The sequence below is a fragment of the Callospermophilus lateralis genome, chromosome 14 (genome assembly GCF_048772815.1).
Source record: "Callospermophilus lateralis isolate mCalLat2 chromosome 14, mCalLat2.hap1, whole genome shotgun sequence".
NCBI lineage: Eukaryota > Metazoa > Chordata > Mammalia > Rodentia > Sciuridae > Callospermophilus > Callospermophilus lateralis.
Genome location: NC_135318.1, coordinates 30,093,392 through 30,103,488, shown reverse-complemented (window position 1 = coordinate 30,103,488; position 10,097 = coordinate 30,093,392). Strand labels below are relative to the sequence as shown.

Sequence of the window (10,097 nt, the reverse complement as noted above, 5' to 3'; positions counted from 1 at the left end):
AATATCTTCTTTGGAACTTTCTCTGTAAGTGGAAAGAATAAAGAGTCACTGAAAGTTTCTAAGCAGTGGAGTAACAAGAAGATTACTCTTGTGGCGCTGTGGAGAAAAGACAAGCAGCAGAGGCCAGCAAGTAGGCCCCATAATAAACCAAGTACAAAATAATTATGCCCTGAATTAGAAAACGACTCATTAGAAAGGAAAGGAGGACACAAGCAGAAGCAGCATTTCAAAGGTTACTGCGTGAGCTAAATGGATGCTCTGCCTAAGAAAAAGATTTGGATTGTAATTCTCAGATTCAGAAGTGAAAAATATGTCCATAAAAGAATTTTCAGTTGGGTGCTGTGGTGCACACCTCTAATCCCAGAGATCTGAGAGGTTGAATCAGGTTGATTGTGAGTTTGAGGTCAGCCTTGGCAACTTAGTGAGATCCAGCCTCAATTTTTAAAAACTTAAAAAGGGACTGGGGAGGTAATTTCGTGGTAGAATGTCCCTGAATTTAATCCCCAGTACCACCAAAAAAAAAAAAAAAAAAAATCAAAATTCCTCTAAACTTAGGCTGAATATACCCTCATAATAAACTTGTTGGTCTATAATAGTAACAGGGCCTTAACTTTATTTTCCCCAGATGTCAACTGGAGATGCACTAACCCCCCTAGGAGATGGAGAAAGAGTATTGAAATGAATTTCAGTAAAGCCAGGCATGGTGGCACACACCTGTAATCCCAATAGTTTGAGAGGCTGAGACAGGAGGATCCTGTGTTCAAAGCCAGCCTCAGCAAATTAGTGAGGCCCTAAGCAACTCAGTGAGATACCGACTCTAAATAAAATACAAAAAAAAGGGGGGGGGGGGCTGGGATGTAGCTCAGTGGTTGAGTACCCCAGGGTTTCAAACCCAGTACCAAAAAAAGAATTTCAGTAAATAAATATATCCAGGGTTGGAGATGTAGGTTGGTGGTAGAGCACTTGTCAAGAATGTTCAATTCTGGGTTATACAAAAAAAGAAACATAAAAAGGGAATCCAAATAAATATAACCTTCCCTTCTTTCTCATCATTCATCCTTTGCCCAGGTGTAGGCACCTCACACAGTAAGGTTCCTTACGCTTTTTACAAATCATTTCTTTAACCCATTTCTATATACCATCTCTAACCACCCCACCCACCCACATATTTTATGAGAAATCCAATGAAAATGTAAGAAGAAGAGACTTTTTAGAGAACATAAGATTTTCTAATATTTGCCTCTTCGTTACTTACTAAACCCAGGCCAGCATAGCCTGAAGAAAATGGAAAGGTCTGGTGTAGACCCACATAAAGGCAGTATCCTCAAATAGCTCTGAGATAAGTAGGTCCCAAAGACTGATCCCAGTCAGCTACTCCCTCGTAGTTGTCTGAGAATGAATTCTGGAGATTTCCTCAAATGGATAAATTTGACCATCTGACCATCTGCTGCTTTCTTTATTTTTCTGATTACTTAAAAAATATATAAAGATAGAAACAGGTGTTGATACCTACTAACCTCTTTTTATCAATAAGGCAGGAACAAACAAAATCTAAATCATATACCTACTGATCAGAAGAGCATCCTGTGTAATATTTAGCAATTTATGATTTGTTTAGTTCATCTTATCTGGGGCACTGAAAGTGCCTTGCGAATAATCAGCAAGGAATTTTTTTTTCCTTTGGTGACATCCAAGGTGGTTCGTGGCACTGTCTACAGAGGCACAAGTGATTAATCAAGTCCTTGGAGACTATCAGCAGTAATGTGTGAAGAATGCTGGTTAAACTGTGTTTCTCTCGTATGCAGATTAAAGGGGATCAGCATTTCAACTCTGTTTCTGAGAGATTATTAACTTAAAGATTCTTTCATTTTATAAAAATTCAGAAACTAAGAAAAATTTTGAAGAACTCATACTACAGTCCTAAAGTCAAAATCAAAATAAAATGTTCTTTACCTGGAGAGAAGGGTGGGGGGTTCATAAATTGAGTTTCAGGTCACCTGTAAATCTCCTGAAAATATATGGAAATCTTTGTAAGATTTCACCTTTTTTTTTTTTTTTTTTACTGGAAGGGTTGACTGATTTCTGAAGATTCTCAAAACAAACCTTGACACCCCCAAATGAACTACTGTCATTAAAAGGAAAGAAGGAAAGAAGTGGAGGAGAAGGAGGGAAGTCTCTGACTATGCTTAAAGTTTACTAGTGGCTTTCTTTGGTGACGTACACTCATATATGGATAGGAGGAAAGGACAGAGAGGAAACAAAGAGAATCCAGGCATCTCACCAATTCTGGCCCAAATTGAATTGATCTATGCATGGCAGTTCACTTCTCCATTAACTTTAGCTTCAAAACATATCATTTATATTTGTATTAAAAGTTCACAATAGTGTTATCTTCCTTTCAAAAGCCTCTGTGTTTTCAAACAGGTTTAGATTATGTCTTCAGAGTCCATAGTATTAATAAAAATGTAGACATTGATTAAATTTGTGGAAACTGCTTAGAATAAATAAATATGTGGCAGAACATTTTCTCTGCCACATAAATTTCTGATCATTTATGTTGAATTCTTCAGAAGTAGCATTTAATGAAATAGGTATAGTTTTATGGTTATTTGATTTTGTATTGAAAAAAACTAATAAAAAGATAAAAGGGTGGTACAAAGACATTTCTATTCATTCAGAACACTGCTATTTCAGCATACAAAAAACTCATATTAATTTTAACAGAACCTTTTTGTCACTTAAGAATAGAAAGCCCTTAAGTGAAACCCAATTCTTCTCATCATGTCCCCAAAACCCCATAAAGTGTTTCACAAATAAATGCCCCTGTGTAATTAATCTGCACACATTTTCAATCAGCATACTTTTTTTTCTGAACATAGAGGGATGAATTCTAACAGAATCCAGTATCCTATTTCTTTGTTACAAAAGTATAAATCAATCTCCCACCATCTTTAATCTTTTTCATTCTTTAATTATTTTTATTCCCAAAGAGGCATGTACATGTTGGAATTATGTTGCTTTGTAAGTCAAGAATCCTGTCATTCTTTCTTTAAGGATGCTCTGAAATTTTAACTCAACTTTTACTAAATTTGTAAATATGCAGAACAACTTCAATCCCCAAAACATATTATTAGTTGATAACATGCAAAGATAGATTAAGACATAATATAAAAATTAGGCAAGGAAATGAATGAATGTTTTACAAATAATTATAACTGTTGAATAAAAAGTTATTTAGTTATTCATTTACCAAAGTGCCTTAAATAAATGTTAGTCTATCTTGAAATTAAATTACAACACCATATGGTAGGAATGGATGGGTTTTCTTATAAAAATATTTTCCCTTCCAATACCTCTTAAAGTACCTAAAAGCATACACTTACCCCATGTTGCTTGCTGTGGTTATAGCATCCTCAGATCAAGGCTGATCTGAATTCTGAATTAACTTAAAGGTTATAAAAAGAAGCAGTAGAGAGATTTGACTTCCCCTGAAACGAGACTGTCATAAGCTAACAGGCTTTTAAATGAGGAAAACTAGTGTCTCTTCTAATTATATAAGCTCCAGGTCAAGTTCTAGCATCAACTAATCAAATAACTGAACTACCTTTAGTTTCAAGGAGTAAAAGGAAAAAAACCATTTAACAGGAATGACTTTGGTATCTTATAAAACAGAAATTTTGTACACTGAAAAATTAGTAATATAGCAATACAAATTAAAGATATTAACAGTAAAAATATATCTTGCTCCTTCAAATAATTTGAAGAAAAATATAAGGGAAAAATTAATTTGTATCAAACATCAGATGCTTTTCTGAAAAATATTTTCCAGAAGTTTTGAATTTGTATTATATGTCCTGGATCTGGAAAATATCTTCTCACGTTATTTTAACTTGTCTAGTATTTATCCCCTTATAAATTCTTGTACAATAATAATATTTCATCTAAAACCATATTGACTAATGATAAACAGTACATCCAAAAATGTCCAATTTTTTAAAATGTATCTTTGAACACTTATAGTCTTTTGAAATTAAAAACAAAACTTTTATGAGAAACCAATAAAATGTGATTTTTATTCTAACATTTTAAAAGACATTTAACCTAAATTTATACTAGTACAACAAAAAATAAAAATATCATTTTTGTCAATGATATATTAAGAAATGTAAATATTTACAAGATTTTGAATAAAAAAATGACACAGAAGCTCTCTATTACATGCAAACACTATTTTTTAAAGTTTGGAATAAAGTTTAAATACAAACAAATCTTCAGTGTAATTTTTAAAATTATAATTTTTTCATTCAAAATTATTTTTAAAAATTGTACATATTTATGGAGCACAGTATAACTGTGATACTTTTAAAATTATTTTTAAGTGGTTTTTTTTTAGTTGTAGGTGGACACAATACATAATTTTATTATTATGTGTGCTGAGGATCCAACCCAGTGCCTCACGCATGCTTGGTGAGTGATCTATCTCTGAGCCACAATCCCGGCCTAAAATTATTTTTATCTAAATAAAGAAGTTTTCTGGTCATAGAATATGTGATGACATACAGTCTTACTTTTTTAAGAAATATAGTTCACATACCACACATAAAATTCATCCCTTGAAGCAAACACTTCAGCAGTTTTAAGTATATTTACAAGATTTTCACCACTAATTCTAGAACATTTCCATCATCCCACAAAAGAAACCCATGACTCTCTATGCCTCCCTCCAGTTTTGAGCTATTATGAATGTCTTAGTCTGTTCAGCAGCTACAACAAAATGCCTTACAATAATTTATAAACAATAGAAATTTATTGCTCACAGTTCTGGAAGCTGAGAAGTCCCATATTATATGAGGGACTGCTCTCTTCTTCAAAGATAGCACCTTCTTGCTACATCTTCACATGGCAGAAGGAGCAAGCAAGTTCCCTTGCACCTTGTATGTAAGGTCATTAGTCTGCCCTCATAACCTAATCACCTAAAGACCTCAGCTCTTAATACCCTGGGATTTAGGCTATTAGGTTTCAATGTGAATTTTGAAGGAACAAAAACATTCAGACCTCAGCAATGAGTAATGTCTATCAACATTCACATAAAACCCAATTCTCTTAGGTATATACCTAGGAATTGCTGAGTCATACAGTAAATTTTTGAGGAAGTAAAAAAAACCTGTCCACGGGTAGCTACTCTATTTTACATTCCTGCAGATATACTTGAGGATTCCAATTGTTATAGTCAGTTTTGTTTTGCTTTTTAAATGTAACCATCTGATTTGATTTGAATTTCTCTAAAGAGTAATGAGCATTGTTTTGTTTACTTATTGGTCATTTATATATCTTTGAAGAAATGTATATTCAAATCCTTTGCCCATTTTTTAACTGGGTTGACTTGTATTTGTGTGTGTAGTGAAGGTGGGGATGATGATGGGTGTGAGGATGGCCTTAGGCCTGAGCCTAAGCAATTCTATTTTAAAAACTGCAGTTTGAAACCTGCAGTCTCACCAGGCACACCCACAGAGCCCTCCAGTATGGCCACAAACAAGTTATTGATAAACACAGAGAAGCCCCTGGCAGGCTGTCCTCACCTGGTAAGAGGGAAAGGAGAAGATCAGAGTGGAGATCACCAGACCAGCTGTTTCTGACCCCAGGGTAAATGATATCACTGAGAAATTCAGTGGTAGCTGATAAGGATTGAAGGGGGGTGGGTCAAAAATCCCCCAAATTTAGTATAAATAATAAAGCAAATGAACAAGGATTCAGCCAGCTGAAAGAAGGATGTACTTGAGCAGGAGAGCCTGATGAGGACCTGACATCCCATCACTTGTCTTTGTTTCCTGAGCCTCTGTGTGATCCTCACCACTCTCAAACTCTACCGCCTCATCTGGACCTTGGTGAGAGCCACAACTCCTCCCTACCACCCTCTCCTCAACCATTCATCCACTCCACGCCAGGAAAAGCCTGCCTTGGTTCCGGACCTGGTCACCACGGTCTGAGTGAGTGTGCATCTGCTGGACATAAAGCCTAAGGCTTAAGACTTTTGAACTAGCATGCAGAGGGAAGGTCTGTCATTAGCCTGGCATGATTAAGTATGTTTTGCAGTGCTTAGAATTAATCTGGAATTGTTTGCTATGAATTAATTAATCTAGAATTGTTTGCTGTGAATTGATTATGTCTATTGCAGTGCCTAGCATTAAGGATTGTCATTTTCTTGATTAAGAACCTATAGAGTGAAATTGTATTGAGTAATTTGAATGAATAAAGTATTGAAAGGGGCAGAAGCACAGGACATTCTTTATTTCTCCCTCGACCGCATACATTGCAATTTTACCCCCTTGTGACAATGGGTAATCAAACTCAAGACTTTAAGCACTCTTCCACGGAGTGATACCCCCAACTCTGGGTTGTCTTTTTACTTTGGAGTTTTAAGAGTTCTTACTATATTCTGGAGACTATAATTTATCAGTGTTATGATTTTATTGTAATGATTTTTTTCTAATTTGGTTCTGACATCTGTTAAGAGGGGCCATAAGCCAAAATGGACAATGTCAAGGAGAAAACTGAAAGAATGAAATTCAGATTTAAGTGTGTCAGTCAGGTGAAACACAATGAGGAGGCAAAATAAAAATAAGGAACTTATCTAACAGGTCCCAGAGACTTTAGGGAAACCCAGGGGTGACAGGGAACCTGGCTAGCAGGTGGGGAGTGGGAGGAAAAAGGACCTGTGGGGCTATGCCTTTGTTAAGGTGCATGGGTATTACCACTTAGGCTTTACCTTGGTGGTGGTTGACTGGCTCATTTAAAGAGAACGTGGGAAGTAGGAAAACTTAAGTGACTCTTGTTGGTGATCAGATTTTATTGGGTCCACCAGCTATGGGATGTGTTGGGTTTTGGGTCAGTAGGATGAGGAGCAAGTATGCTACATCATAACAAATCACAAAGAAAGAGAAAAGGATGGGATATGGCTGTGTTTCAACCAACCCATGTCAGGACTAAAAATGAATGCTGAGGCAGAAACTGATTTTTTTTTTTTATCAGACATTGAACCCAGTGGTGTTTAGCCACTGAGCCACACCCTCAGCCTTTTTCATTTTTTATTTTGAGACAGGATCTTACTAGGTTGCTTACTGTCTCATTAAATTACTGAGTCTGTGCTCGCTTCGGCAGCACATATACTAAAATTGGAACGATACAGAGAAGATTAGCATGGCCCCTGCGCAAGGATGACACGCAAATTCGTGAAGCGTTCCATATTTTTCTGTATATGGGGTAAAAATGGGAGTTCATATCCCACTTGAATCAAAGTGTGAATTATGATATATCAAAAACTATGTAATGTTTTGAACAACCTACAATAAAAATTAATTAAAAAAAATAAAAAATAAAAATAAATCTATAATCCATGTGAAAAAAAAAAAAAAAAAAATTACTGAGTCTGGCTTTGAAGTTGTGATCCTCCTGACTCAGCCTCCTGAGCCACTGGGATTATGGGTATATGCCATGGCGCCTAGACTATGTCAAATTTATGACAATCATATATATGATTTACAAATATGTTCTACCATTCTGTGGTATTTTCATTTTATTGATAGTGTCCTTTAACAAATAGATACACTTTTTAAAGATAGAAGTGGCAAGATCTTAGAGTAGATGTTTCCAGTTTTTAGTTGTTGAATATCATGTTAGCTGTGGGTTTTTTATATAAAACCTATATTATATTGAAATAGTTTCCCAGTTTGTTGAGAATTTATATCATGAAAGGATACAGAACTCCATAAAATGCTTTTTCTGCATTTATTGAAATAATCATGTGATTTTTTTATCCAATGTACTGTAATATGGTTTATCATATTGATTGATTTTCATAGGTTGAACCATCCTTGGTTACCAGAGAATTGCATTAGCGTTCTTGTCTCTTGTGTTCTTGAAAGAGATAATTTCAAGCAAGACACAAAACATAATGAAAGTATAGCAACGTTTATTAAGATAAAAGCCATCCCCAAGGAAGACAGTGGGTTGTCTCAAAGAGATCTACAATTCATTTCTTTATGAGCTTAATTTTATTGGAGTAGAGGAGAAGTTGTTAGAATATTCTGCTTAAGTATCACCTCTTTGCTCTGGATTGACAGATTACATTCCTAAATCTCTACTGCACATGCTTTTATCTGTAGGTATCTAAGTGAAATCCAGGGAAGAAAAACTACAGTTACAATGATATCATAAAGCTATGTTAACAATCTTAGAGCAACTCTCAGTCATCCTGGCCCTGCTGGCAAGTGCTAATTGGAACTTTTTATATAGAATTTATGGTCCATGGGCTCCGGTCTTAATCATCCTGCTTTCCTAGATCTGGGTATCTCTGTGTAGTTTGTGCAGAGTCTTAAGATGATTTTAGCAGTTAGGCCCTTCTGAGAAAACATATCCTCGTTATCCTCTGGTTCTTAACCCCTGAGTCCATCTATCTTCCTCCTGTTGTAAAAGGGGGTAATTTACAGAGCTGAGATTAGGCAAGGGTCCTGAAGTAGCTATCATGTCAGAACTTGTGGTGCCACTCAGAGCTATAGATTAACTGATTTACCCTGTACTAAGTATTTTCTTAAACCCCTGACCCACTGCTCATGTGTAACCACTACTTAACATTTGCCTTCCAGTGATAAATCCCACTTGATCATGGTATATGACCCTTTTAATGTGATGCTCAAACACAATGGAAAATCTTTATGACATTGATCTTAGCAATGATTTCATGCATATAACACCAAAATCATAGGCAACAAAAACAAAAAATGAACAAGTGGTACTACATCAAACAAAAATCTTCTGTATAGCAAAGCAAACAATCAACAGATTGAAAAGGCAACCTATGAAATTGAGAAAATATTCACAAACCCAATATCTGATAAGGAGTTAATCTGCAAAATATATAAGGAACTCTGAACAACTCAAGTAAAAAAATTAACAACTCAATTTTAAGATGGTCTAAGAAGTTTTTTTTTTGATAACAGTATTGAACCCAGGATGCTTAACAACTAAGCCACATCACCAGCTCTTTTTTATATTTTATTTAGAGACAGGGTCTCACTAAGTTGCTGAGGCTGGTTTTGACTTGTGATCCTCCTGCCTTAGAGCCTGTTAGGATGGCTACTCTCAAAGACAAAAGACAACAAACCAGGAACGGTGAACTATGCCTATAATCACAGTTACCTAGAAGACTGAGACAGGAGAATTGCTTGTTCAAGGCCACTTTGGGCAACTGAATTGAATCACATAATGTATTCAAAACTATATGATAATGAAAATAAAATTCAAAAAGGCATAAGTGAGTGATAGTTTTATTGGCAATTTTGTGGAGGTTGTGTATGAAGTCATTTCAGATAACAAATTTAGCTGTATCAAAATTTAGACTGGGGAAATAGCTCAGTGGTAGAGTGCCCCTGGGCTCAGTCCCAGTATGTTAAAAAATAAAAAAACAACAAAACCAGACAACAACTGTCAGTGAGGATGTGGAAAAATTGGAAACTCTGCACATTGTGGGTAGGAATATAAAAAGTTGCAGCCACTATGGGAAATAATATGGGGATTCCTCAAAATATTAAAATTAGGGCTGAGGTTGTGGCTCAGCAGTAGATTACTTGCCTAGCATGTGTGAGGCCCTGGGTTTGATTCTCAGCACCGTATATAAATAAATAAAGTTAAAGTCCGTTGACAACTAAAAAAATAGTTTAAAAATTGTTTCATGTGTATTTAAAAAGAAGGTGAATAAGCTATAGAGATTTGTACCATATTATACCTGTAGTCAGTAATTGTACTGACTACAACATGTTTGTTAAGAGGGTAGACTTCATGTAAGCATTATCACAACAATAAAAAATTTCAGTAGGGACCAAATATCTGCATACTTACAAAGGACAATGCAGGGAAATTTTTTTTTTCTCCAAAAATAAACATGAAAGCACAAACTAGGGGGGGAAAAAAAAGATGACAAAATCCAGGATTGGAAAATTAACTTTGCCAAGATCTGGATATTTCTGCTGTATGTATTAAAATAAGCAAACTCTGAATTGAATCACATAATGTATTCAATGAAAATAAAATTCAAGAAGGCA

The 10,097-nt window shown here is 35.3% G+C and overlaps 1 non-coding gene across 1 annotated transcript; it reads left to right on the top strand.

Annotated features, from left to right (window-relative positions):
- The first annotated feature begins 7,142 nt into the window (after positions 1–7,142).
- On the top strand, positions 7,143–7,249 carry LOC143380879 (U6 spliceosomal RNA). Its single transcript, XR_013088748.1, has one exon. It is a non-coding gene; the product is annotated as a U6 spliceosomal RNA (small nuclear RNA).
- The last annotated feature ends 2,848 nt before the right edge of the window (positions 7,250–10,097 follow it).